General features: G+C 45.9%; 1 protein-coding gene and 1 non-coding gene across 2 annotated transcripts in view; one reads left to right on the top strand and one right to left on the bottom strand.

Annotated features, from left to right (window-relative positions):
- The window catches only part of LOC124712462 (protein qui-1), a 1,341,285-nt gene that overhangs the window by 1,110,940 nt on the left and 202,509 nt on the right, over positions 1-27,836 (bottom strand). The gene's annotated exons all lie outside the window — the stretch shown is intronic.
- Trnat-ugu lies at positions 26,860-26,934 on the top strand. Its single transcript has one exon. It is a non-coding gene; the product is annotated as a tRNA-Thr (tRNA).

The following is a 27,836-nucleotide window of genomic DNA, read 5'->3' as shown; positions in this document are numbered from 1 at the left end:
AATAACCGGCCGCTGATTTGCACACGCGACGATGATGCCCGATACCGATAGAGATAGTTTCCGTAGGATTTACATCAGGCGAATTTGGTCACCGAGACATCAACGTGAGTTTACAATAATGCTACTCAAACCACTGTAGCACGGTTCTGGCCCTGAGACACGGACAGTTATACTGCTGAAAGATGACATCGCCGTCTGGGGAGACATCAAGCACGATGGGATGCAGCTGGCTCACAGCTATCAGCGTGTTTTCAATTACTACCACAGACCCCATGCAAGCGGAGGAGAATGTTTCATAAGACAGCTCCCACCAGTCTGCGTTCGTGGCGCGCTGCACATTTCGAGCCACCGTTCATCTCGATGACGGCGTTTGTCGAGACGACCATCGACCTAGTGTAGCAAACATGCGGTTCACCGGAAGAGCCGACACGCTTCCATTGACCGACGGTCGAATCCCAATGGACCATTGCCCACTGTAATCGAAATAGTTAGGACTGGCGATGTCGTTGGGTCAACATGTGAACAACTTGGGGTGATCTGCTGTGGAGCTCCAAGTTCAACAATGTATAATACATGGTGTGCTCTGATACACTTGCGCATGGCATCTCCATTTGATTCTTTCGGCAGAGATGCCGCAGATCACCATCTGTCCTATTTTACAGAGCAGACAAGCCTCCGAACCCCACGTTCTGTGAAGCGTCCTGAACGTTCAACCATTTAGCGCCTAGCAGTAGTTACAGCGCCCTACTCCCTCTTTGTATACGTGCTCACGACCGTAACATGTGACAAACGACCAGCTTCACTGTTTTAGATGTGCTCGTTCACAGGCTCTGCGTAATAGTAACCTGCCCTTTGTCAGAGTCGCCTATCTGAATGGATGTCCCAGCCTGCAGCCCATACCTTGCTAGGTTAATACCCCGTCTGTGTCTGGTCTTCTTACATACTTTTGTTGCCGTGTCACGTGTCCGCAACGCCATCAGGCGGCACCCAACGTAGCTGCGGGCAGTGGTCATAATGTTTTGGCTTATCAGAGTGTATCCATTCAAACTACAAAATTTTCTGTACGTACCTAAGTGTGTATATAGGTATGTACGTAATCTTTAGAAACTCTTTTTCGCTGACGACCGCAAAAAATTACGAAACGAAGAATGTTTAACGCTTATTACATTTTCGCAGCCCATGCAGTACAACTATCACATGAAGCCTCGGCAATACTGACGATTTAAGAAGGGGAATTGAACTTACGTTTGAGCCGGGCACGACGTTTTTATTTTTATTTCTTTACTACTCAATGTCTGCGTGATAAATTTTGCAGTAAGTATACATGATTAAACTTAATATACACTACTGGCCACTAAAATTGCTACACCAAGAAGAAATGCTGATGATAAACGGGTATTTATTGGACAAATATATTATACTAGAACTGACAAGTGATTACATTTTCACGCAATTTGGATGCATAAATCCTGAGAAATCAGTACCCAGAACAACCACCTCTGGCCGGAATAACGGCCTTGATACGCCTGGGCATTGAGTCAAACAGAACTTGGATGGCGTGTACAGGTACAGCTGCCCATGCAGTTTCAACACGATACCACAGTTCATCAAGAGTAGTGACTGGCGTATTGTGACGAGCCAGTTGCTCGGCCACCATTGACCAGACGTTTTCAATTGGTGACAGATCTGGAGAATGTGCTGGCCAGTGCAGCAGTCGAACATTTTCGGTATCCCGTAAGGCCCGTACAGGACCCGCAACATGCGATCGTGCGTTATCCTGCTGAAATGTAGAGTTTCGCAGGGATCGAATGAAGGGTATAGCCATGGGTCGTAAAACATCTGAAACATAACGTACACTGTTCGAAGTGCCTTCAATGCGAACCAGAGGTGACCGAGACGTGTAACCAATGGTACCCCATACCATCACGCCGGGTGATACGCCAGTATGGCGATGACGAATACATGCTTCCAATGTGCGTTCACTGCGATGTCGCCAAACACGGATGCCACCATCATGATGCTGTAAACGGAACTCGATTCATTCGAAAAAGTATCGTTTTGCCATTCGTGCACCCAGGATCGTCGTTGAGTACACCAACGCAGGTGCTCCTGTCTGTGATGGAACGTCAAGGGTATCCGCAGCCATGGTCTCCAGGCCGATTGTCCATGCCGCTGCAAACGTCGTCGAACTATTCGTGCAGATGGTTGTTGTCTTGGAAACGTCCCCATGTGTTGACTCAGGGATCGAGACGTGGGTGCACGATCCCTTACAGCCATGCGGGTAAGATGCCTGTCATCCTGACTGCTAGTGATACGAGTCTGTTGGGATCCAGCACTGCGTCCCGTACTATCGTCCTGAACCCACCGATTCCATATTCTGCTATCAGTCATTGGATCTTGACCAACGCGAGCAGCAATGTCGCGATACGATGAACCGCAATCGTGACAGGCTACAATCCGAGCTCTATTAAAGTCGGAAACGTGATGGTAGCATTTCTCCTTCTCTCCTTCTTACACGAGGCATTACAACAACGTTTCACCAGGCAACGCCGTTCAACTGCTGTTTGTGTACGAAAATCGGTTGGAAACTTTCCTCATGTCAGCACGTTGTAGGTGTTGCCGCTGGCGCCAACCTTGGGTGAATGCTCTGAAAAGGTAATCATTTGCATATTACAGTAACTTCTTGCCGACCGAAGTGGCCGTGCGGTTAAAGGCGATACAGTCTGGAACCGCGAGACCGCTACGGTCGCAGGTTCGAATCCTGCCTCGGGCATGGATGTTTGTGATGTCTTTAGGTTAGTTAGGTTTAACCAGTTCTAAGTTCTAGGGGACTAATGACCTGAGCAGTTGAGTCCCATAGTGCTCAGAGCCATTTTTGAACCAGTAACTTCTTCCTGTCAGCTAAATTTCGCGTCTGTAGCACGTCATCTTCGTGGTGTAGCAATTTTAATTGCCAGTAGTGTACTAGAAAAATTACACCATTGGACGACACATAGTTCAGGTGAAATGACGTCATGAGCACTGAATGTGCGCAAAACTACTGCGTCATACAAAACGTTCAAATGTCTTGCCTTGATGCTTCAAACTCTATTCGAAACAGTTTTTGGCAGACAGTATCCACATTCGCCGCTGAATGTACCTACAAACATATGTCATTGTACTCCCGTTGAGTAGAAATTGGAGAAAGAAGAGTAGGGTGTTTCAGGTTTGCTGATGACATGGTCCTTCTAACAACAGGGGAAAAAGAATTACAGGATTTAGTGGACACCATCGGCACTAACGGAAAAAAATATGGAATGAAAATTAACACAAGGAAAACGTAAGTATTGGAACCTTGAGGAAATAAAGAAATAAAAATTATGCTGAATGGAGAAACATTAGAATAGGTGCAACATTTTAAGTATCTTGGAAGCAGGATAGACACCGACTGGAATTGCAGCAAAGAAATTAAAACAAGGATATCAATGGCAAAAGAGGCATTTTATAGGAAAAGGGGAACTTTCTGCAGCATTCTGGACAGAGAATTAAGGAAAAGACTCAAAAATGGTTTGTATGGAGTATTCTGTATGGCGCTGAAACATAGACTTTGAAGAAGAAAGACAGAGAAAGGCGGGAGGCTTTTGAGATGAGGACATGGCGGAGGATGGAAAGAATAAGTTGGATGGACAGGGTAAAAAATGAAGAGGAACTGAGAAGAGTGGGAGAGAAAAGACAGTTACTAGATGAAATATAAAGAAGAAAAAGAAATTGGATTAGGTATATTTTAGGAAAGAATGACGGACTGATAAACAAAGTCTTAGAAGGTTATTTAGAAGGGAAAAGGAAGCGAGGAAGGAAGAGATTCCAGATACTGGATGACGTGATGGAAGGTACAACATCCAGCAGCCTTAAGAAGGAAATAATGGATCGCAGAAAATGGAGAGGCAAACTACCTGCTAACATAGCAGAAAACTGATGATGATGATGACGGCAGATGGAGTTTGCCAGAGGGAGGGGAGCAGGAAATGGACTAATCGAAGACTGGAATAAACAAATACCTGTGCAACGCTGGGTACTAACGTATGTACACTGATTTGCCAAAACATCACGACCATTGTCCATCGCGATAATGGATGCCGCCTGGTGGCCTTATGGGCACATAGCGCGGTAGCAAAAGTAGCAGACAGGGACGGGGTATCACCAACCATACCGAAGATTTGGCCAGCAAAATGTGAAATCCACTGACATAAGCGACTTTGACTTAGGGTATATAGTTACAATACACAGCCTGTGAACGAGAATTTCCAAAACGGCGAAGCTGGTCGAATGTTCACGTGCTGCTGTAGTGGGAGATGGAAGGAGTGTGAAACTACTACTAGGCCCTAAATGGTTGGACATCCACGACTCTTCACGGAACGTGGGGTTCGGAGGCTTGTCTGCTCTTTAAAGTAGGACAGATGGTGATCTGTGGCATCTCTGCCGAAAGAGCGCAATGCTGGAGCGAGCACAAATCTACCGGAACACCCTGTTCATCATATATTGTTGAACATCGAGCTCCACAGTGAACCTACGTGGTATCAAAATGATCAAACGACATCGTCGATTACGATTGAAGTGGGCATGAGACCGTCGGGATTTGACTGCCGATCAATGGAAACGTGCCGGTTATTCGGTGCATCACATGTTTGCTACTTTGGGTCGATGGTCGCTCCACAAACGCCGTTTTCGAGGTGAACGGCGTCTCGTAACGCTCAGCGCACCACGAATGAAGGCTGGTGGGAGCTGAATTGTGCTGTGGGAGACATTTCCTGCGCTTGCATGACATCTGTGGTAGAAATCGAAAACACGCTGACAGCTGCATCCTTTTATGTTTGATGTCTTCCCCGACTGCGATATCACTTTTGAGCAGTATAATTGTCCGTGTCTCCAAACCAGAACCGTGCTGCAGTGGTTTGAGGAGAATTTTAGTGAATTCACGTTGATGTCCCGGCATCGAAATTCGCCTGATGAAGATCCTATGGAGCCCATCTGGCTCACAATATGGCGCCATCACCGCGTACGCAATTCGGCGGCCCGTTATTAACGCGAATTACATGACCCATGCATAGCCATCTGATGCCACGTAGCTCGAGAAATACGCGCAGTCAGTGATGTATTTCGTTCCATAGGACAAAGAAGCTAATAAGCAAACGGTCATAATGTTTTGGCTCATCAGTGTATGTGTGTCTCTCCCATTGGTCGTCCGGCACCTTTTCTCTCGTGTTTCGGAAGATATTTGCAGTTTTAGCTTTTGGATTGTGTAGCTGGAGTCATCCCAAACAAATAATGCTTATCAAGTCCTTCACGCGACGCCCAGCGCAGACGTGAAGCGTCGGTTTGTTCGCATTACGAGCAGAATGATCATTAAAGGCGAATTTTACGTGCCCATTCGATACAGCAGTCCCATATTATTCTATTGCGGTATTCGCTTTGTCGATATGTATTATCGGGGACAGTAAAACATGAAGAAATACAAATACTCTAACAGCAACATCAACAACCTGGACACGCAGCAGCGTCTCTCCAATTCTTCAACGGTGTTAACCACAGTGGTTTCCTCTGCACCTTCAAAGTGGCCTCAGACACAGAAATCCGTGGAGTTGAGATCAGGTGATCTTGGAGGCCACGGTACAGGTCCTCCTCGCCTAATCATTCTTTGGCCATACAGGCGCGTTAGATGTCATCTCAGCATAGTAGAAAATTCCATTCACTGTATTAGCTGGTTAATATTTATGGCCCAGTAAGAGGAACACGTGGTACCCCTAACTACACATTCAATGAGAAACGTCAGTGATGCTGCGACCCCAGCACAGCATGTCGGTTGGAGCCTAGGTGACTAAAAACGTGATGATTGCGAAAAAACACACCATTCTGAGTGACGCCTCCTTCATCTGCAAATAAAGTGTTATTGTCAGACGTATGGTTTCCTACAGCTTGGGCTGCATCCACTGATAGAACGTTACTCGTAGGACCACAATCCGCCTCCTAAAGGCGCTCAACTCGTTGGAGGTAGCACGGCTACAGTCTATTGCGATGCAGTGTTCTCCAGACATTACTCATTCAAGAAATTTGTGTCACAGGTCTCCTTGTCGAGATTTCTGGAGTGTGTTCGACTGTTTCCAGTACCATACCTAGAAGCACAGGTTTAATTCGTTAAGGCATACCCGTTCGCGTAGCACGTGCAAAGCTCTCAGTTTCTCAGAAGCGTCGATTCAGCCCTGTAAACGTTCGACTCTCGGGGTGCCTTCTGGCAGAGTATGCTTCCTGGTACAAGCGTGCAGCCTCCGATGCATTGCTGTTAGCCATATTATACAGAAATGCGTTCCTGTACACTCCTCGTTACTTAATGTTCCAAGTTACCACTAATACTCGTACAACACAGCTGACGCTCAGCACACAACTGACGTGAAGCCACTTTGACTTTGTAGCGTTCTGCGTATCCAATCTGTTTACAACTCCACGCCTCGTAAATGGAAACACCACACCGTGGCTCCGAATGTGATGTTTACACAGAATCACTTCAGTAACGGTTGGTAGTCGCAAAGTCGAAATTACCTTGCGAACGTTTCGTTTGCAGACATGTGTTTACTGAAGCTTCTTTGCCTCTAGTATCGTGTACTTTCAACTGTATTCATTTACGCCACTGATTATGGTACACCCGGTATGCAGGTTGTAACGAGTATAGGTGCAGATATTTCTATTGGTGACGGAGGACGGTGTGTTGAGCAACATTACACCAGTATTTATGTCATTTGTAGACAAATAATTATAGCTATTAAAACTCGTACGTTTTAGGTTGGTTAGTACATCCTAGTACGTGTGGCAGGAGCAAGCCATTAAGGGTTACTTTAACATGGGCACTGCTTCAGGTGCTGGAACGTGGACACGTGGACGCAAAACGGTTGTTTTATACTGACAGGCGACATCCACTTAGCGGTGCAGTTACGACCAAGCAGAAAACATCATGCCATAAACGTTGTGATGTGTCTGTGGCAAGACAGTCTGACGCAGAGAGAAAACGACCGACACACTAATTTCTATACCTGTTAAGGTACTATATATAAAAGTAATGGCACTTACATCCTTCACATCCTGTAAAACTTAAGTGTTCAAGTAGATAACGTAGGAAATTGCATGAGACATTTTGCTAATGATGCTGTTCGATGCAGAGAAGTCGTAACTCAAGAAAACCGTACTGAAATGTAGGAAGACCTGCAGAGGACCGCTGCTAGGTGCTCGGATTGAGGGTCGGCTCTCAACGTAACGTATGCCCAAAACAGAAAGACTCGTTACAATATGCTCACAGCATTGCCGAACAATCACTAGAAACAGCCACATTCACAAAATATCTAGGAATGACGACATAAAACTACTTCCAGAACGGGGTTTTCACTCTGCAGTGGAGTGTATGCTGATATGAAACATCCTGGCAGACTAAAACTGTGTACCGGACCGAGACTCGAACTCGGGACCTTTCCCTTTCGCGGGCAAATGCTATACATTTTTTCTTTTTTTTTTTTTTTTTGTAATGTCATTTCGATCGTCATTATTCACTGCATGTGTTAGGTGCGGGCGTTCCATGACAACCGTCTAAGTTCGTCGTTGATCCAGTGACTCAGTTTTTTATTACAGAGGGCAGCTAACCTTCTGACCGAACACGCTGAGCTAACACGACGGCACTACCTGAGCTACCCAAGCACGACTCTCGACCTATCTTTTACAGCTCCAGTTCTGCCACTACCTCGTCTCCTACCTTCCAAACGTCACAGAAGCTCTTCTGCGAACTTTGCAGAACTAGCAGTCTTGGAAGAAAAGATACTGCGCAAACATGGCTTAGCCACAGTCTGGGGGATGTTTCCAGAATGAGATTTTCACTTTGCAGCGGAGTGTGTGCTGATATGAAACTGGCACTTGAAAACTGTGTGAAAGGCAAAGGCAAAGGCTTCCAGTTAGAGTCTCGGTCTGGCACACAGTTTTCATCTGCCAGGAAGTTTCATAAATCTAATTGCTTGTCAGGCAGATGACAGACTGAGATTCATTGGTGGATCGTCAGGTGGATTGTCACGAAGTGTCGTTCAGTCACAAAGAAGGTAGCCCACAAAACCTTCGTTCGAGGCATATCAGAGTAATGCTAGTGGGTCTGACGTCAGTGCCAGATAGAGGTGGAAGAGGGAATCCAAAGTTCAATAGCACTTTCCCTACAAACTGCTTTACTAAGAGTGAAGGCGTCAGGGAGATGTCACCCAATTCCAGTCGCAGACTCTATAACCGAGGCGTTTTGCATCTCGTTTTGGGGTACTGTTAAAATTCCGAGATCGTACATATCTGTAAGGGTCAACCAACATGTAGCTCCTCCCTATGCGTATATCGAGAAACGGCTGAAAGCGTAACGTTAGTGTGATACAGGGAGACACAGGTCTAGCAACGATCGTTCTTCCGGTGGACTATTCGCGACTGGAACATTGAATGGGAGAAGTGACAGTTGTACAGACAGTAGCTTCTGCCACACACCAGAGAGGGCACCACGAATTGTCCACTTGTGCAAACCTTCTCATCCTCCTCCTTGTTCTTGGCGAAGTTTTGCTCATGTTCCTCTCCTCTGTGGTCCTCCGGAGAATCTCTGCATTCTTCATCAGTCCATCTACATTTCAGAATCCTCCTACAGAACCATACCCGAACACTTCATTTCTCTTCCGGTTGTCCCATAGTCCATGCTTCACTCCCACACAATGCTTCAAACGTGTATGCTCTGAAATGTCTTCCACAGATTAAGGCCGATGTCTGCTACTACTGAGACTAGACTGAGCATATCTAATTCCTATTTTTCTCAAAATGTCAAACTTCTTCCACCACCTTACATTATCGAACGCTTTTTGTGGGTCGAGAAATCGTGTGAACGTCTTTTCATTTTCTTATCTAAAATTTAAAAAAATTCGAGTAAGTGTGAGTAGCACTTGCACACCGAGGGTTGCGCACTAGTTTAATTATGTATTCAGGTGGTTCATCCGCCCCAGTAATCGAAAATCTAGACGACTCTTGCCTCTTACCGATACTGGAATGATAGCTGTCGTGGGAATACCAAGACTCACGAGGATGTTTCAATTTGAAAATTTTGTGTGTAATTTCACATTTGCTATTATAAATTTTCATTTGTTTTATTAATTTTGGAGCTATATTAACTGGAAATTGCAGATTTACTGAATTCGTCGCTCTCGTCCTTGTTGTGATTACTGCTGAGATTTGACCGAACTTGCCAGGGAAGGAAACGGTACAGCCGCCAATACGGCTCTTTATGTTAGTCACGTGTTCTGTGGAACGCTTCATAGGTTGCTTTAAGGGAAATATGAAGTTCATCCGAAACAGAGGGAGTGCAGTCCCGGTTCCTTTGGTTTGAAACATTACAGGTGCTGATTTTGGCCAGAGCATAGACTGTCAACACATTAACTGGGCGACCTAACGCCTATCACAGCCGATGGCGAAAGACATTCTTTTCACCCCTCACAGGATGTCATTTTATCGTATCGCAGCCACTGAGCGCGAATAAATTGTAAATTGTGCACACAAATCGTCTCCTGAATCACTCTACTTATTACTGAGAACCAGGTCAAAATACCTACGGCATTTGCTGACAATTTTGAGAGATTACAAGTGCAGTGCAAGTTCTTAATGAGAAAAAATATACTTTATATTATATAATAACAACGTACTAATTTTCGGATATTTTTCCCTTTAATTGTAGTGTGAAGCCTTGCTCCTTGCCAAATTTCATGACTCTAGGGCAACGGGAGGTTTGATGAGTGAGTTTGATTGCATCGAAATATGTGACATAAACAGTCGTGTGTTTTGATTGCAAGAAGTTTAAACTCAGTACACCGCCAAGAGACCATGTGATACAAATTTCAGCTTGACAAATCTACTGTTTCTTGAGAAAAAAATTTTTACCAGATGTGTGGTCAGACAAATGGATAACAGATGCCAAAATCATATTTTTTCGTGTGATTTAATTACATATTAGTAACTATCACATTTTTTCTTCACTTATCCTGTAAAACCATGCCACTTACCAAATTTCGTGATTCTCTGTCAACATGAAGTACTGTGTAGGTTGTAAGGTGGCGTGGTCTCCTAACCTTCATTTCTTACATATTCTGTCCTCACAAACGTACTCTGCACATCAAGACGCTTCATTCCAACCCAAACTCCATAAGGTAGAGTCAATTTTGTATGAATTCATGTAAGCGATATGCAAATCTAATAAGCAAATCGTACGTGCTTACCGAGGTTGTAAAAGTCGAGTCTGGCGTACACAACATGACGTCCACAGGAGTTTTCGCTCTAAAGAGGAAACCAGCCTGCTGGGAAGTCCTTCCCTTCAAAGGGCTGGGTCAACAACATACCTACTTCGGCCGAAGTGACCGCCCAGAGAAAGGACAGCTTTTGCCAGAGTGAAGGGATAACGACCCCTGTGTTCGACTTCTTAAAAGCAAATTCCACTACATTGTATGGGAGCGCTCAGAAGACGAATTTTTTTCATGGACCGACTGCATAGTTACGGAGTTATCACAGGAGGACAGTATACGCCTAACGGAGATGCTACATATTTCCGCATTGGTCGACTCAAACGAAACGTCATTCTCCCGTTTAAAAGAGCAACACTGATAGGCGGAATATTTCTGATGCAAACAGCCAGAGGAGTGAGGGAAGACAGCGAGTGATATACGCTTGCAACTTTTCCAGAAAAAGGGGTCGTTCCGATGTCGCTCTTGGAGAGTGAACACACAATGACAGCGAGTGCGCTCGTACGTGTACGCAAAGACCGAGGAACAAAGTCTCTCCTCAGTACTTCACTGGGAGAGCACCTCTGTCGTTAGCAAATCGGAGTGACACTATATTGAGTCGCTTGCGATTAAGCGTTGTTCACTGTGCTGGCCGCCACACTTATTGTGCTGTGTGACCATGGACAGAGTTCTAGTTAAACGCCTGCGAGAGGGTATTGAGTGGCATCGCGGTGGACTGGTTATCTGGCCGGTGTACCACGCCAATAGTTAGATTAGGGGCAGATAGGAGTCCTTGAGTTCATCAAGGGATAGGGAGAGTTTGATTGGTGAAGGTCAGTCGAGACAGAAAGAGATAGTTGTGTTATTTGACAGCAGCGAGCAACGCAGGCAGCAGTCGTCGCAGCTCACGGTATTGTAGCGTATGCAAGCCCCATCTGTCCTCCATAACAGTACACTCCACTACACTTCTCACACGACCACCTTAAACCGTACCTAGAAAAGTTATTCAAGTTGTGTAGGCGCGGCTCTCAGCCATTCTGCCGAGTAAATAACATTCTTAAATGAAAGGGAGAATAGAACCTTTCCATACTTGGTAAAATAGTACCATTCCTATCCATAAAAGGCAATATGCTGTTCCGAAAAGAACCCGGAAATTTATTATTACCTTATAAGAAAAAGTTTCACTTGATTTCCCAGAATTTTCTGTAATAAATAACATTTGTCGTTCGTTTAATGTTTTTCTTACATTAACTAGCAATACTCCCGTACCCAAGTATCCCACTAGTTACGTAAGAATGTATAGAATATTTTTGTGTCTTTTCTTTACAGCGGACGACTCCAGAAGATATTTGTAGCTGAATGTTTTTCAAGCAGTTTTTGTTGGTACATTAGGAGTGTCTGTCTGACTTCTGTAGTAGTGTGAGGTGGAAATTGTTTCTTGCAGGAGGCAAAGGGTACTTGTTGGATCAATCCATTGCGCTGACACCGTTCCTCACAAGCGACTTCAAATCAAGCTGTGGTCCTACGGAGTATCGTCTCAGTTGTGCGACTGGATTCGTGATTTCCTGTCAGGAAGGTCGCAGTTCGTAGTAATAAATGGCAAATCATCGAGTAAAACTGAAGTGATATCAGGTGTTCCCCAGGGAAGCGTCCTGGGACCTCTGCTGTTCCTGATCTATATAAATGACCAGGGTGACAATTTGAGCAGTTCTCTTGGGCTGTTCACAGATGATGCTATAATTTACCGTCTAGTAAGGTCATCCGAAGACCAGTATCAGTTGCAAAGTGATTTAGAAAAGATTGCTGTGTGGTGTGGCAGGTGGCAGTTGACGCTAAATAACGAAAAGTGTGAGGTGATCCACATGAGTTCCTAAAGAAATCCGTTGGAATTAGATTACTCGATAAATAGTACAATTCTCAAGGCTGTCAATTCAACTAAGTACCTGGGTGTAAAAATTACGAACAACTTCAGTTGGAAAGACCACATAGATAATATTGTGGGGAAGGCGAGCCAAAGGTTGCGTTTTATTGGCAGGACACTTAGAAGATACAACAAGTCCACCAAAGACACAGCTTACACTACACTCGTTCGTCCTCTGTTAGAATATTGCTGCGCGGTGTGGGATCTTTGCCAGTTGAGATTGACGGAGGACATCGAAAAGGTGCAAAAAAGAGCAGCTCGTTTTGTATTACCACGTAATAGGGGAGAGAGTGTGACAGATATGATACGCGAGTTGGGATGGAAGTCATTAAAGCAAAGACGTTTTTCGTCGCGGCGAGATCTATTTACGAAATTTCCGTCACCAACTTTCTCTTCTGAATGCGAAAATATTTTGTTGATCCCAACCTACATAGGTAGGAATGATCATCAAAATAAAATAAGAGAAATCAGAGCTCGAACAGAAACGTTTAGGTGTTCGTTTTTCCCGCGCGCTGTTCGGGAGTGGAATGGTAGAGAGATAGTATGATTGTGGTTCGATGAACCCTCTGCCAAGCACTTAAATGTGAATTGCAGAGTAATGATGTAGATGTAGATGAATTTGACAGAATGAAACACACACACTCACAAGGTTTCGATGAGAGGGTTTGCGAGTGTCAAAATATGAGCAATAAATGACCGTATCCTTCGATTGCACCGAATTACAGCCTTAAATATTTTACAACGTCAAGGGACCTTATAATTTAGTATTTGAAACAAATTTGAGCTCGATACGTCTAGCCGTTCCTGAGAAGAAGCGGTCTTAACTGTCGGACAAAAGAAGAAACGGACAGACAGCCAACAAAGTGATGCTATCAGGGTTTCGTTTCTACCACCTGAGATACGAAATCATAAAAACGAGAAAAAAGAAAATGTCAACGTATTGTGCCAAATAGGTTAACTGTGAGCAAAATACTCGCTCCCAGGTAGAAAAGGAAGAAGAGACGAGAAAAGTTTTGTGGCCAAAATTTTTAGTTTCTCTCACCAAAACGAAAGAAACTGGTTGAGATGGCGGTTATTAGATAAGCCCGCGCGTCGCGACCGTAGCACGGAATACGACGTCCCTGGAGTCACGTCAGCTGAAGGGGCGCCAGTCTTAACGGGTCGGCCTCATGAATATGCAGCGGGGCGGAGCGGCGGTCGCGCGCGCCCTCAGCCGCCGCTGCCTGCTAATACAATTCGCCACCGGCCGTGGAGGTTGGAACTGGCGAGGGTCTCCGTGGCGGTCGCCAGTGAAAGGTAAACCCGCGAATAACTTGCCGTGTAGGTCAGCGGACGCCGCCGTCGCTGCGAGAAAGCTAGACAGTTATTAACCACGAACAGCTGCGTCGCAGCATTCGTGAACCGGCTTATCCGGTAGTGCCGTTCTAGTTAACTAGGTAAGAATTATTAAGCACATTACTTCTTAAATTTCCACTACGTGAATCATTCACAGAGATTTCCGTGAGTATAGCCAGACTGACAGCTTAAATTTTACACCCAACAATTGCCTATTGCTACCCCCTTTTCGGTCAGTTACTTATCCTATTGCTACAAGGGTAATTATGAAACTAACTCTTCATCTACATCTACATCTCTGCCTGGCAGAGAGTTCAGTGAACCACCTTCAGGTTGTCACTCTACCGTTCCACTGTCGAACGCCACAGGTAAAAAACGAGCACTTAAATTTTTCTTGTGTGAGCCCTGATTTCTCTTAGTTTATCGTGGTGATCAATTCTCCCGTTATAGGTGGGTGCCTACAGGATGTTTTAGCAATGAGAGGAGAAAACTGGTGATTGAAATTTCATGAGAAGATCCCGTCGCAAAGAAAAACGCCCTTGTTTTAATGATTGCCACTCCAATTCATGTAACATGTCTGTGAGTCTATCTCCCCTATTCCACAATACTGCAAAACGAGCTGCCCTTCTTTGCAATTTTTTGGTGTCATATGTCAGTCCCACTTGATGCGGATCGCACACCGCACAGCAATACTCCAGAATATGGCGGACAAGCGTGGTTTTAGCAGTCTCTTTAATAGACCAGTTGCACCTTCTAAGCGTTCTGCCGATGAATCGCAGTCTTTGGTCTGCTCTACCCACAACATTATCTTTGTGATAGTTCCAACGTAGGTTATTTGTAACTGTAATCCCTAAGTATTTAGCTGAATTTACAGCCTTCAGATTTGTGTGACTCATCGCGTAATCGAAATTTAGCTGATTTCTTTTAGTACTCATGTGAATAATTTCACACTTTCCTTTATTCAGGGTCAATTGCCACTTTTCGCATCATACAGATATCATATCTAAATCATTTTGAAATTCGTTTTGTTCATCTGATGACTTTACAAGACGTTAAATGACACCATCATTTCCAAACAATCCAAGGGGGCTACTCAGATTGCCTCCTATGTCGTTAATATAGATCAGGAGCAACAGAGGGCCAATAATACTTCCTTCGGGAACGCCGGATATTACTTCTAATTTACTCGACGACTTTCCGTCTATTACTACGATCTGTGATCTTTCTGACAGGAAATCACAAATCCAGTCGCACAACTGAGGCCATATTCCATAGGCACGCAGTTTGGTTAGAAGACGCTTGTGAGGAACGGTGTCCAAAGCCTCCTGGAAATCTAAACATATTGAGTCAATTCGACATACCCAGTCGATAGCACCCATTACTTCATGAGTATTATGAGCTAGCTGTGTTTCACAAGAACGATAATTTATGAATCCGTGCTGAACATGTGTCAATAAATCGTTTTCTTCGAGGTAATTCATAATGGTCCAACATAGTATATGATCCAAAACTCTACTGAAAATCGACGTTAGTGATATGGGCCTGTAATTTAACGGATTGCTCCTGTTTCCGTTCTTGGGTATTGGTGTGACCAGAGCAGTTTTCCTGCCTTTAAGTACCAATCTTTCTACGAGTCAGCGGCTGTAAGTAATTGCTAAATATGAAGCTACTGTATTAGCATACTCTGAAAGGAACATGACTGGTGTACAATCTGGACCGGAGGCCTTGCCTTTATTAAGTGATTTAAATGTATGTTTCTCATCTTGGCACTGACCGAAAAAATAGCAACACCGACAAGTAATTTATACACGGTAATCAAATTTCTCGAATACATCTGTCTAGGTAACATATTTAAGCGATTAATGTTACTAGCTCACAGGTTAATTTATGCCCGAGATGAGCCATTGCACATGTGAAATACTGGTGCATAAATAACGGTGTGGCCGCAAGAGTGTTGAATGCAAGCATGCAAACGAGCATGCATTCCGCTGTACGAGTGCTGGGTGTCAGTTTGTGGGATATAGTTCTATGCCTGTTGCACTTGGTCGGTCAATAAAAGCACATTTAAAGATGTTTGTGGATTACGCTGAAACGGTCGTCCGATTATGTCCAATATGTTCTCGATTTAATACAGCTTCGGTGATTGAGCAGGCCAGGGCAACCTGTCGACTCTTTGTAGAGCATGTTGAGTTACAACAGCGGTATGTGGGCGAGCATGATCGTGTTGGATAACACCCCATGTTCATAAATGGCCGCACAACAGGTCCAGTCACCAGACTGAGGCATAAGTCTGCAGCCAGGGTGCGTGGTACAACCGCGAGAGAGTTCTTGCTGTCATACGAAATCGCATCCCAGAGCATAGCCCCAGCTCTAGGTGCAATCTGTCTAGCAGACAGACAGGTCGGTTTCAGGTCCTCAACTTGCCTCCTCGTAATCAGCACACGGCCATCACGGGCACCGAAGCAGAACCAGCTTCTATCAGGAAACACAACGGACCTACACCCTGTCCTGTACTGAACACTGACAACACTGATGTCGCCAGCAGCAGTGGTTTGGGATTAGTGGAATGCACGCTACAGGCATCTGGCTCGGAGCTGTCCTCGAAGTATTCAATTTGTAATAGTGATTAGAATTCTTCTGGGTGTAATGCCACTTCATTCCTAAAAACTAACAACAATAATAAACTAAAACCGACGCTTCGGCCGAATTGCAACGGCTTTCCTCAGGGCACGAATGGTTTTTCATGGGGATAGGTGGTTCCATTTATTACAGACTATCTATATCTGTAGTCACTGTCGTAAAACTTTTAATTGGCCCTCTGATATGATTGGCTAGTCATGACGTAAGGGAAAATGGAAGGTAAGAGGCTATTCGTGGATGTCCCTGTCGTTAATGTTTGGTAGTTGTCCGCCAATCAGCGTTCGGCTTCTGGTCGGTAAGTTTTCCTCCTGGTGTGCGCGGAAGTGGACTGGCGGTTGCTCTACAGCTCTTTCTGCAGATACGTCCATGTCCCGTGTAGCTTCTGCCCCGTGACCGCTCGCGGCCCGTTGGACTGGCATGGCCGGCAGCCTGGACGCCGGGAGTTTGTAGCCATCTTCTCTGTTGATGTTAACAGGCTGCTTAATAATTTCGATCGCCTCCCGTATTTTGCGTTCTCGCATCCACGATTCTTTCGCCAGTACTCGGGCTTCCTGGAACCTGATAGGTTGTCCACAGTCACGGTGGTGTTCCGCTATCACCGATTTATTATGTTGTTATAATCGTACATAGCGTTTGTGTTCTGCTACTCGTAAGCTGACAGGTTTCCCTGTTTCTCCTATGTATGCAGCTCCGCACTCACACCGCAGTTCTTAAACACCTGCAGTGTTAAGACTGTTGACTACATCCTCGATGGAACCTATCATTTCGTGGATCCTGTGACTGCTGATTCGTAATAGTTTGTTGGGTCACAGCGGTGTCAACTGCAGCTCAGACTGCTGCTGCAGATGCAGTACGATGCGCCAAAGACACGCCAAACACGTATCGGAAGACTCTTGAGGAAATGTAACTCATCCACGAAATAAGTGGCTTATAAGGCGCTTGTTCGTCTGATTCTTGAGTATTGTTCATCTATCTGGGATCCCTATCAGGCACGACTGATAGAGGAGATAGAGAAGATCCAACGAAGAGTGGAGCGCTTCGTCACGGGATCGTTTAGCGGGCAAGAGAGCTTTTCGGGGATGCTAAACAAACTCCACTGGCAGACGTTACAAGACAGGCGTTGTGCTTCGCGAAGAGATTTACTACTGAAATTTCTAACATTCTGTGTGGTGTCTGTTTGTTCTATATCGTGTCTCCCTACCACTTTCGCGCAACGACACTCTGAGCGTGTTTTTTAGGGAATTGATTAGTTTGAACCTGGGACCTGTTGCTGGTAAGGAGACGCCAGACATGTAGAGTTCAGAAGAGTTCAGTGAGACTAGCGATGATATAACCAAATACTTAATGATTTCAGCTCCACTGCACTCCCTGTAAAAGAATCTTAATACTAACTACATTTAGTGTAAGGGGTTCAAGGCTTTCCTAATTTTAGTTAGCTGGTAAAATAACGTCGAAAAAGCAGTTCAGTTTACCATTAGAAATTTTATTCTACTCACAAAACATTGTTTATAAATTGCACTATTGATAAAAGGAAATGTTTTAATACAGGATGGTAAAAACCAACTGCGTACAACAAAAATGTAAACGAATATTCCCTGAATGGGTTTCCAATGGATCGAAGGATGACCTATGCCATATCACATCTAGGTTTAAATTAAGTTTCACAAGAGAGAAAACTATCAAAATGGTCTACAGTGACCCTCAATTATCTTTAATTGCTTATCTAACTTGTTGTAAATTACAGTGGCTGATGTGGCTTCTCAATAGCTACATAACAGAAAAATCATTGCGTTTCAGATTTTTACTTCAAGTGGCAAATGTGAACACCATGAGCTTTAATTGACGATCGACACTAGTATTACGCAAAAAGGGCGTGTAACAGATGAGACTTCTGCAGTTCTGAGTGAAGCTTTATGCGCTGTTATGCGGCAACGCATGCGTTCATCACCTTGTCTGTGTTCGTCAGGGGGCGGCGGACAGCACAGCTCCGCTCACCTCGCCGTCTCGGAAGCAACTCGTCCTCCTAACTTCTCCTTACTACAATTTACCGAAGTTGGTTTAAAAAAAACTATCTGGCTGTGTTTTCATCTGACCAATCAGGGTCTCAATGTTAACCTTAAGCTCCTCCTACAAAAATTCTGTCCATCCAATGAGAAACGTTATACTTTTCCTGGTGGGGCAATGTTTTTAAAGTTTGCAACGTAACAGAGACGCGAAAAAGTCTCACGCTAAAACTTGCAGCTGGTGTTGTCCTTTTAGTGTTATCGTAAGATCTATACTGTTCTTCTGGAGGGCTCTATCTTTTAACATGGGCTGGGGGGTGGTCCTGACGTAACAGAGACGCGAAAAAGTCTCACGCTACAACTTGCGGTTGGGGTGGCCCTTTTTGTGTTATCGTAAGATCTATACTGTTCTTCTGGAGGACTCTAGCTTTTAACATGGGCTGGAGGCTGGTCCTAGCAGTTAGCTGGTGACGTGGGTGTCCGTCCCTTATCATAGGGCCTTCCAGGTTAACACGGTTCCGCTCTCGGCTTCTGTTCTCGTTTCTCCCTTCGGAACTGCGTCTGCCTCACGGTAGGAAGGTATGACATGCATTTAGGCATTCTTGTGTTAGTCTGTGGTATTCCATTTGCTCACTCGTTACTCGTATTACTTTGGTTAATTTAATGTCACGATTTATTGGGAGCTATGTGACATACTACTGAATTTCCTTATCATGTCAGAGTTTTCATGGAAGGTGTTGGATTTGCCTGACACCTTACAAATTTCGGGACATCACTTTTCAGGAGGAGTCGGAATCATATTACTTCCCCCCCACATATATCTCGAGTATTAACCACGAGGAGAAAATTCGAGACGTTAGAGCCACTACAGGGCTTACCGACAATAATTCTTCCCACGCACTATTCGCAAGTGGAACAGAGTTGGAGGGATCAGATTGTGGTACCGAAAGTCCCCTCCGCCACGCACCATTACGTGGATTGCGGAGGATGATGTAGATGTAGACGATCATCTTTCGTCGCGCAAATGACACGCGGCCATGTGGAGCTCGTTCTTTCTGCGACAGTACATTCTCGCGACTACCGATGCCAGCTAGCATGTACAGTGGCTACATTCCTATGAAGTCTTCCTGCAGTATAGCGGAAGGAACATCCAGCTTTTCGTAACTCGACTACTAGCGCCGCTCTTAGGCGACTGGCACGAAATTTCATCACACATCATCTTTCAGATGTAGAAACACGGGTACTAACTTTTGTTTATGTCGCACATCTCCTGCTTGGTGTTGTGATTTTTTTATTCCATCACTCTCTTTCACTTGTGTTGAGAATGTGTCAAAACTGTGTAATGTGTATGCAGTACAAATTTTGAATCTACCCGCTAATGTCATGTTTGGTTTCGCTGTTGCGAAGAATTAGTAGCACCAGAGCACCATTCCAAAGTGCGCCTGATATAGGAAAGCGTATGGAACAGATGTGATATTCAAGGCCTTACTGCTGAATAAATTGAATGAATTGAAATCCATCTGCGTTTCATAAAGATGTCTATAGACGACACTGTAGACCTGAGCAAAGTGAATCAGTAAACACTGCGTCTCAGTAACCACAGCCCAGTCGACGCAGCTAAGCCGCCGTACCTCATAATGTACAGCTTCGCGATCAACTCACTCGGATGATCCACGGATTACGAACGTGAAATTATGTACACAGACGCTTGCTGCATGTAATACCTTTAGTAAGATCTTACGCATATGCGGTTATCGTAAAGTATAATGCTTGCATGACACAGGTTCGAATCCTGCCTCGGGCATGGATGAGTGTGATGTCCTTAGGTTAGTTAGGTTTGAGTAGATCTACGTTCTAGGGGACTGATGACCTCAGATGTTAAGTCCCATAGTGCTCAGAGCCATTTGAAGAATTTTTTTTGCATGACACAAAATAAAATATCAAGAAACAGAAATCTGTCATGAGCTATCGGACATATACGAAGTAGCAGGTAACAATTTTCTGAACGCTGTCATCACCAGAGATAAGATGTCGCAATCCAGAAGTCAGTACTTGGCGTTGCGGTATTAGAATTCTTAAACAAAGAAGTTCGAGACACACCTACGTGGAGGCGAAGTGATGTGCATAGCTTTCTGGGGCGGGCACGGCGTGGTTCTCTTAGATACCTTCTTATCTAGAGCAACAGTCCGTTGAGAGACGTGAAGGACGACACTGACATGGCTGAAAATGCCAATTTGTCAGCAAGAAGACAAACTCCCATTGCAGCACGCCAACGTCAGGTCCTGTGAAGGTTTTTCCACCAGGAGAACTTACTCCCAAATATGACTGGACCGCCTTACCACAACTAGGGTACAGCCCTGATGTATCAGCTTAATCCTTCCATCCGTCTGGGCCAGTGAAACACGTACTACATCGTCAAAAATTTCGAGACTGAGATTCTCTCATCGCAGGTGTACAACATTTGACAGTCTCGGCACCACTGGCGCAAGTGCAAAAGGAAAGACGGCGAAGGTATCTGCGAAAATGACAGATTATCCACGAACTATCTCACTACTTCACTGTCTTGCAGTGGTTTTTGTATCTGTCGTACTTTCTATGAAAATAAACGGAAGGCTATAGTTTCTGATGGATTCTCGTATATTAGGTATGAAACTAAAAAAAAAAATCTACTTGTGGTGTAAAAATACACGCAATTGTATTCTGCATGTATTAAAATATACGAACAAAATATACATATTATAAAATAAACACTTTTTCAATATTATTTTTAATATTAACACTGTGCTTGACTTGAGTTTATCTTCTAGGTATCAAGACAGCGTGGTCATCGGTCTCATTGGATTAGGGAAGAATGGGTAAGGAAGTCGGCCGTGCCCTTTCAGAGGAACCATCCCGGCATTTACCTGGAGTGATTTAGGGAAATCACGGAAAACCTAAATCAGGATGGCCGGATGCGGGATTGAACCGTCATCCTTCCGAATGCGAGTCCAGTGTCTAACCACTGCGCCACCTCGCTCGGTAAACCATTGGGAATAGGGCGCATGTCTTTAACGAGCACTTCGTTTCAGATAAGTTTTCCTGTCATACCCATGAATACTAATCACATATTCTTAGACACTCATCATAAAATAATCAAGTATTCTGAATCCTTGTGGTAAATTTTTATGAAATAAGTGTGTACCTCCCGTTGCCTGGCTACATATTTACTCCAGTGCTATTAGCCCACCTATTTCTCCCCCATTTCTCTGTCCACCTCCTCCATTCCAACTCTCAGTTCATCTCTACCTGCACCTCTCGTGTCTGCCATCTGCCAGTTACTATCCTCTCTCTCTGTCCATCTGCCCCACCCCACTCTATCTGCTTCTTCCCACACTGTCCACCTCTTCCTCCCCCCTCTCCCTGTCTACCTCCTCCTCACCGTTTCTCTGTCCATCTACTCCTAGCCGTCTCTCATTCCATTTCTTTCTGCCTTGTCCATCTCCTCTTCTCTTTCTGTCTCCAATTCCACATCCCCAACTCTCTGTCCATTTCCTTCCCCCCTCTCCAATCCATTTCTGCCTTCCCCCTCTGTAAATCTCCTCCTCCTCTCTCTCTGAGTCCATCTCCTATTCCATTGTCCATCTCCTATTCTCTTTCTGTCTACGATTCTGCTTCCCCATCTCTTCCTCCTACTCCTTCTCTCAGTCCATTTCCTCCTCTTTCCTTTTCCTGTCGATTTCCTCATCCTCACCCATATCTGTGACCACCCCTAGCTTCCCTCTCCCTGTTTGTCCATCTCTTCCTCCCCTATTCTCTATCCACTTTATGACCCCCAACCCAAGCGGAAGCTTCTAGTTCTTACCCCCAAAGAGAATCGTTCCTGATAACAAGTAATACAAGTAATAAAAGTTTTGCATCACCCCAGTTCCCAGAACTTCTCAAGATAGTCGTTGACTGTCGATATTGTATCACCGACACAGTCCCTTTGACTGTTCAGAGATCTCACTAAACCCACCCAAAGATGTCAATAATCATGCATGATCAGGGCCTATTGGACGGAGGTGCTCCGCCAGCCGATCAGTTCCAGTCATTCCACCTGGGAGGAGATACACGGCTCGTGTTGTCTGTAGTTCAACCATTCCTAGACGCTCAGTACCGCGGTTCGATCGCGTCCGCATTGTTGCTTTGTACCAGGAAGGGCTGTCAACAAGAGAAGTGTTCAGGCGTCTCGAATTGAACCAAAGCGATGTTGTTCGGACATGGAGAAGATACAGAGAGACAGGAACTGTCGATCACATGCCTCGCTCCGGCCGCCCAAGGGCTACTACCGCAGTGCACGACCGCTACCTACAGATTATGGCTCGGAGGAACCATGACAACAACGCCACCATGTTGAATGATGCTTTTCGTACAGTCACACGACGTCAAACTGTGCGCAGTAGGTTGCATGATGCGCAACTTCACTCCCGACGTCCATGGCGAGGTGCACCTTTCCAATCACGACACCATGCATCGCGCTACAGATGTGCCCAACAACATGCCGAATGGTCCGCTCAGGTTTGGCATCACGTTCTCTTCGGCGATGAGTGTCGCATGTACCTTCAAATGTTTCAAATGCATTGTGGGACTTAACATCTAAGGTCATCAGTCCCCTAGATTAGAACTACTTAACTCTAACTAACCTAAGGACATCACAAACATCCGTGCCCGAGTCATGATTCGATACTGCGACCGTAGCAGCAGCGCGGTTCCGGACTAAAGCGCCTAGAACCGCTCGGCACAGCAGCCGTCGCATATCCCTTCAACCAGACAATCGTCGGAGGCAACCGGTCAGGCTGAACGCCTTAGACACACTGTCCAGCAAGTGCAGCACGGTGAAGGTTCTCCGATGTTTTGGGTTGGCATTATGTGGGGCCGACATACACCGCTGGGGGTCATGGAAGGCGTTGTAACGGCTGTAGGATACATGAATGCCATCCTCCGACCGATAGTGCAACCATATCGGCAGCTTATTGACGAGTCATTCGTCTTCATGGACGAGAGTTCGCACCCCCATCGTGCACATCTTGTAAATGACTTCCTTCATGATAACGACATCGCTCTACTAGAGTGGCCAGCATGTTCTCCGGACATGAACCCTATCGAACATGCCTGGAAGAGATTGAAAAGGGCTGTTTTTGGGCAATGTGACCCACCAATCACTCTGAGAGATCTACGCTGAATCGCAGTTGAGCAGTGGGACAATCTGGACCAACAGTACCTTGATGAACTTGTTGACAGTATGCCACGACGAATACAGACATGCATCAATGCAAGAGGACGTGCTATAGGGTATTAGAAGTACTGGTGTGTACAGCAATCTGGACCACCACCTCTGAAGTTTTCGCTGTATGGTGGTACAACATACAATGTGTGGTTTTCATGAACAACAGAAATGGCGGAAATGATGTTTATGTTGATCTCTATTCCAGGTTCCGAAACTCTCTGAACCGAGGTGATGCAAAACATTATTTGATGTGTGTATGTAACTCGTTTGGCTGAAATGGATCGAGGCGCTTAGAGGGAGTAAATTATCCATGTCACGTATATTTTTCATGCAAGCATATCTCTAGCAAAAGGCACCCTGCAGTTTATTTTTCACGCATCGCAGTGTTTATGACTTCGTGTCTCCTGAACTACTGTATGTGTCGTACAATGACACGATTTTGCAGGTACATTCAGCGGCGATGTATATGAATACTGTATGTATAATTTGTTGCGAACAGAGTTAGTAGTAAATAATTAAAACGTCACGCATCTTAGTATTTGCCGTCATACAACCTAATCTGTATGTCGTACCGTTATATACAATGACGGTAAAAAATCGAAACACCAAGGAGTTGTCCAGCACAAACGAAAGTTCGTAGGAATGTGTGTACATCTGAAAGATGATGTCTACAAAGATTTCGCGCCAGCTGCATAAGAGTGGCGATAGTACCACCAGTATGAGGTTGGAAATCAAGTTTGCCACTGTGTTGACAGTCGTGAGAGTTACTCACCTTTGAGGTCAGACGTGGTAGTTGATATTGGGCGAGACTGCTTTAAGATGGCAAACGCGCCATTGTCAACAACTCGCTGAGTTTAACCGAAGTCGTGTAATTCGGCCATGCGAGGATGTATGTTCCTTCTGCGGCATTGCGGAAAGACTTGGCAGGAATGTACCGACTGTATGTTATGATTGATGGCAGCAGTAGTCAGTTGAATTCATGGTCGCAAGAAGCCGGGGCTCCGGATGGTCATTTGGCACTACCGGGAGTGAAGGCCATGGTGTTCCATGTATGGCTCTGTCGCATCGGGCTCTATTTGCAGCAGGAATTGGAGCACCAATTGTCATCACTTAGACACAAACGACTGTTACGAATCTGTTACTTCAACGCCCTGTATTGTGCGTTCCACTGAGTCCAACCCACCGCCATGTGCGAAGTCAGTGTTGTCAAAGAAGAGCTCACTCGAGGGCAGCCTGCCGGGGTGACTGAGCGGTTCTAGGTGCTACAGTCAGGAACCGCCCGACCGCTACGGTCTCAGGTTCGAAACCTGCTTCGGGCATGGGTGTGTGTGATGTCCTTAGGTTTGTTAGGTTTAAGTAGTTCTAAGTTCTATGGGACTGATGACCTCAGAATTTGAGTCCCATTGTGCTCAGAGCCATCTGAACCATTTGAACTGGAGGGCAGGGTGGAGGTCGGTTGTATTCTCTGAAGAAAGATGATACTGTCCCGATGCCAGTGATGGCGGTCTATTGGTTAGGAGGAGGCCAGTTTGGGCCTACAACCAACCTGTCCGCGTGCAAGACACACGGGACCTACACCTGGTATTAGGGTCTGGCATGCAATTTTGTACGATAGCAGGAGCACTCTCGTGGTTATGCCAAGCACCCTGACATTAAGCTTGTACGTCAGTCTGGTGATCCGACCTGCTGTGCTCACATTCCCAACTGTCCACAATTCTACATATGTAATGTACCTTATATAGACATTTGCCCATCCACTCCTTATTCGCGCACGCTTTGGCGATTCCCGTAAGAGTTTGGGCAAACTGTGCGCATTTGCACAGACGAAGGTCAATGGCTGGGTAGCCTTTAACTACACTCCTGGAAATTGAAATAAGAACACCGTGAATTCATTGTCCCAGGAAGGGGAAACTTTATTGACACATTCCTGGGGTCAGATACATCACATGATCACACTGACAGAACCACAGGCACATAGACACAGGCAACAGAGCATGCACAATGTCGGCACTAGTACAGTGTATATCCACCTTTCGCAGCAATGCGGGCTGCTATTCTCCCATGGAGAAGATCGTAGAGATGCTGGATGTAGTCCTGTGGAACGGCTTGCCATGCCATTTCCACCTGGCGCCTCAGTTGGACCAGCGTTCGTGCTGGACGTGCAGACCGCGTGAGACGACGCGTCATCCAGTCCCAAACATGCTCAATGGGGGACAGATCCGGAGATCTTGCTGGCCAGGGTAGTTGATTTACACCTTCTAGAGCACGTTGGGTGGCACGGGATACATGCGGACGTGCATTGTCCTGTTGGAACAGCAAGTTCCCTTGCCGGTCTAGGAATGGTAGAACGATGGGTTCGATGACGGTTTGGATGTACCGTGCACTATTCAGTGTCCCCTCGACGATCACCAGTGGTGTACGGCCAGTGTAGGAGATCGCTCCCCACACCATGATGCCGGGTGTTGGCCCTGTGTGCCTCGGTCGTATGCAGTCCTGATTGTGGCGCTCACCTGCACGGCGCCAAACACGCATACGACCATCATTGGCACCAAGGCAGAAGCGACTCTCATCGCTGAAGACGACACGTCTCCATTCGTCCCTCCATTCACGCCTGTCGCGACACCACTGGAGGCGGGCTGCACGATGTTGGGGCGTGAGCGGAAGACGGCCTAACGGTGTGCGGGACCGTATCCCAGCTTCATGGAGACGGTTGCGAATGGTCCTCGCCGATACCCCAGGAGCAACAGTGTCCCTAATTTGCTGGGAAGTGGCGGTGCGGTCCCCTACGGCACTGCGTAGGATCCTACGGTCTTGGCGTGCATCCGTGCGTCGCTGCGGTCCGGTCCCAGGTCGACGGGCACGTGTACCTTCCGCCGACCACTGGCGACAACATCGATGTACTGTGGAGACCTCACGCCCCACGTGTTGAGCAATTCGGCGGTACGTCCACCCGGCCTCCCGCATGCCCACTATACGCCCTCGCTCAAAGTTCGTCAACTGCACATACGGTTCACGTCCACGCTGTCGCGGCATGCTACCAGTGTTAAAGACTGCGATGGAGCTCCGTATGCCACGGCAAACTGGCAGACACTGACGGCGGCGGCGCAAAAATGCTGCGCAGCTAGCGCCATTCGACGGCCAACACCGCGGTTCCTGGTGTGTCCGCTGTGCCGTGCGTGTGATCATTGCTTGTACAGCCCTCTCGCAGTGTCCGGAGCAAGTATGGTGGGTCTGACACACCGGTGTCAATGTGTTCTTTTTTCCATTTCCAGGAGTGTATATATATGAAGACAGTAACTGTTCTGGATGGGCATATTTCAATAAGGTACATTACATATGTAGAATTGTGGACAGCTGGGAATGTGAGTCTCACGGGAAGCGTGCAAGGGATAAGTCCCTGTTGTCGCGCTGCTCATCTGTGTCCTCGGTGGCTCAGATGGTTAGAGCGTCTGCCATGTAAGCAGAAGATCCCGGGTTCGAGTCCCGGTCGGGACACACATTTTCAGCTGCCCACATCGAGGTATGTCAACAACACCTGTCGGCTGCTGAGGGTTTCAGTTAGTCATCATTTAAATAGGTGGTTCTCACTCCGACAGCGAGTGATAGGATTACCAAGTTTGGTCGAAATTGGTCCGGTGCTTTAGGAGTAAGTATGATACATACATACACACATACGAACATCCATTTCTATAAAGTGTGTGGAATTGTGAATTATCGTGCCGGTTGCGGCCTCTGACGCGTGTTTGCTTTCCAGCAAGCGCATCTACAGTCCTCTGCTTTGCGGTGATCAGTTCTCCGCTTTCGACTCAGATTCGCGAAGAGATTGATAAATTAATTGCCTGATCCGACGCCTCGCTTAAACTGAGGTCTCCGTCGCCGTTTATTAGATTTCCCGGCTTCATCACTTCGGTAGACTCCTTAATCACGGCGTTTCAGTGACTTTCAGTTTCCGCCACAACGCTGATCTTATCGCGTTGCTCTTTTCGCGGCAGCGCCCCAGCCGAGACATCTCCCGGCAACGGCTGACTTACTCAGCTTGTTCACCCTTACCTGTCGCCGGTGTTACCTACTCGTCTCTACTTAGAATCGAGTAATCCACTCCCACGTAAGTTGCTCTACGTCGGCAGGAAATGCAACTGTTCTGAGTCCCATACCACAAACGATACCGATTATCTTGGTATGTAACAAGAACGTTACAGAAACTGACCCATCTGAAACATAATCCCTTTTATTACGTGCCCCATTCGTAATATCAAAAAAAGGTTTTTAGTAAAGGACCGCAAAAGAACAGGTTCTTCTGTTGAGGATGTAGTAGACTTAGCTCTTTTATCGATCGAGATATGGAAGCAAGTGCAGTTCATTTCAGTGGAACGACGTACATTTTTGGAAGGGTTCTG

This window comes from Schistocerca piceifrons, chromosome 8 (genome assembly GCF_021461385.2).
Source record: "Schistocerca piceifrons isolate TAMUIC-IGC-003096 chromosome 8, iqSchPice1.1, whole genome shotgun sequence".
NCBI classification, from domain to species: domain Eukaryota; kingdom Metazoa; phylum Arthropoda; class Insecta; order Orthoptera; family Acrididae; genus Schistocerca; species Schistocerca piceifrons.
This window is presented reverse-complemented; position numbering and strand designations above follow the sequence as displayed.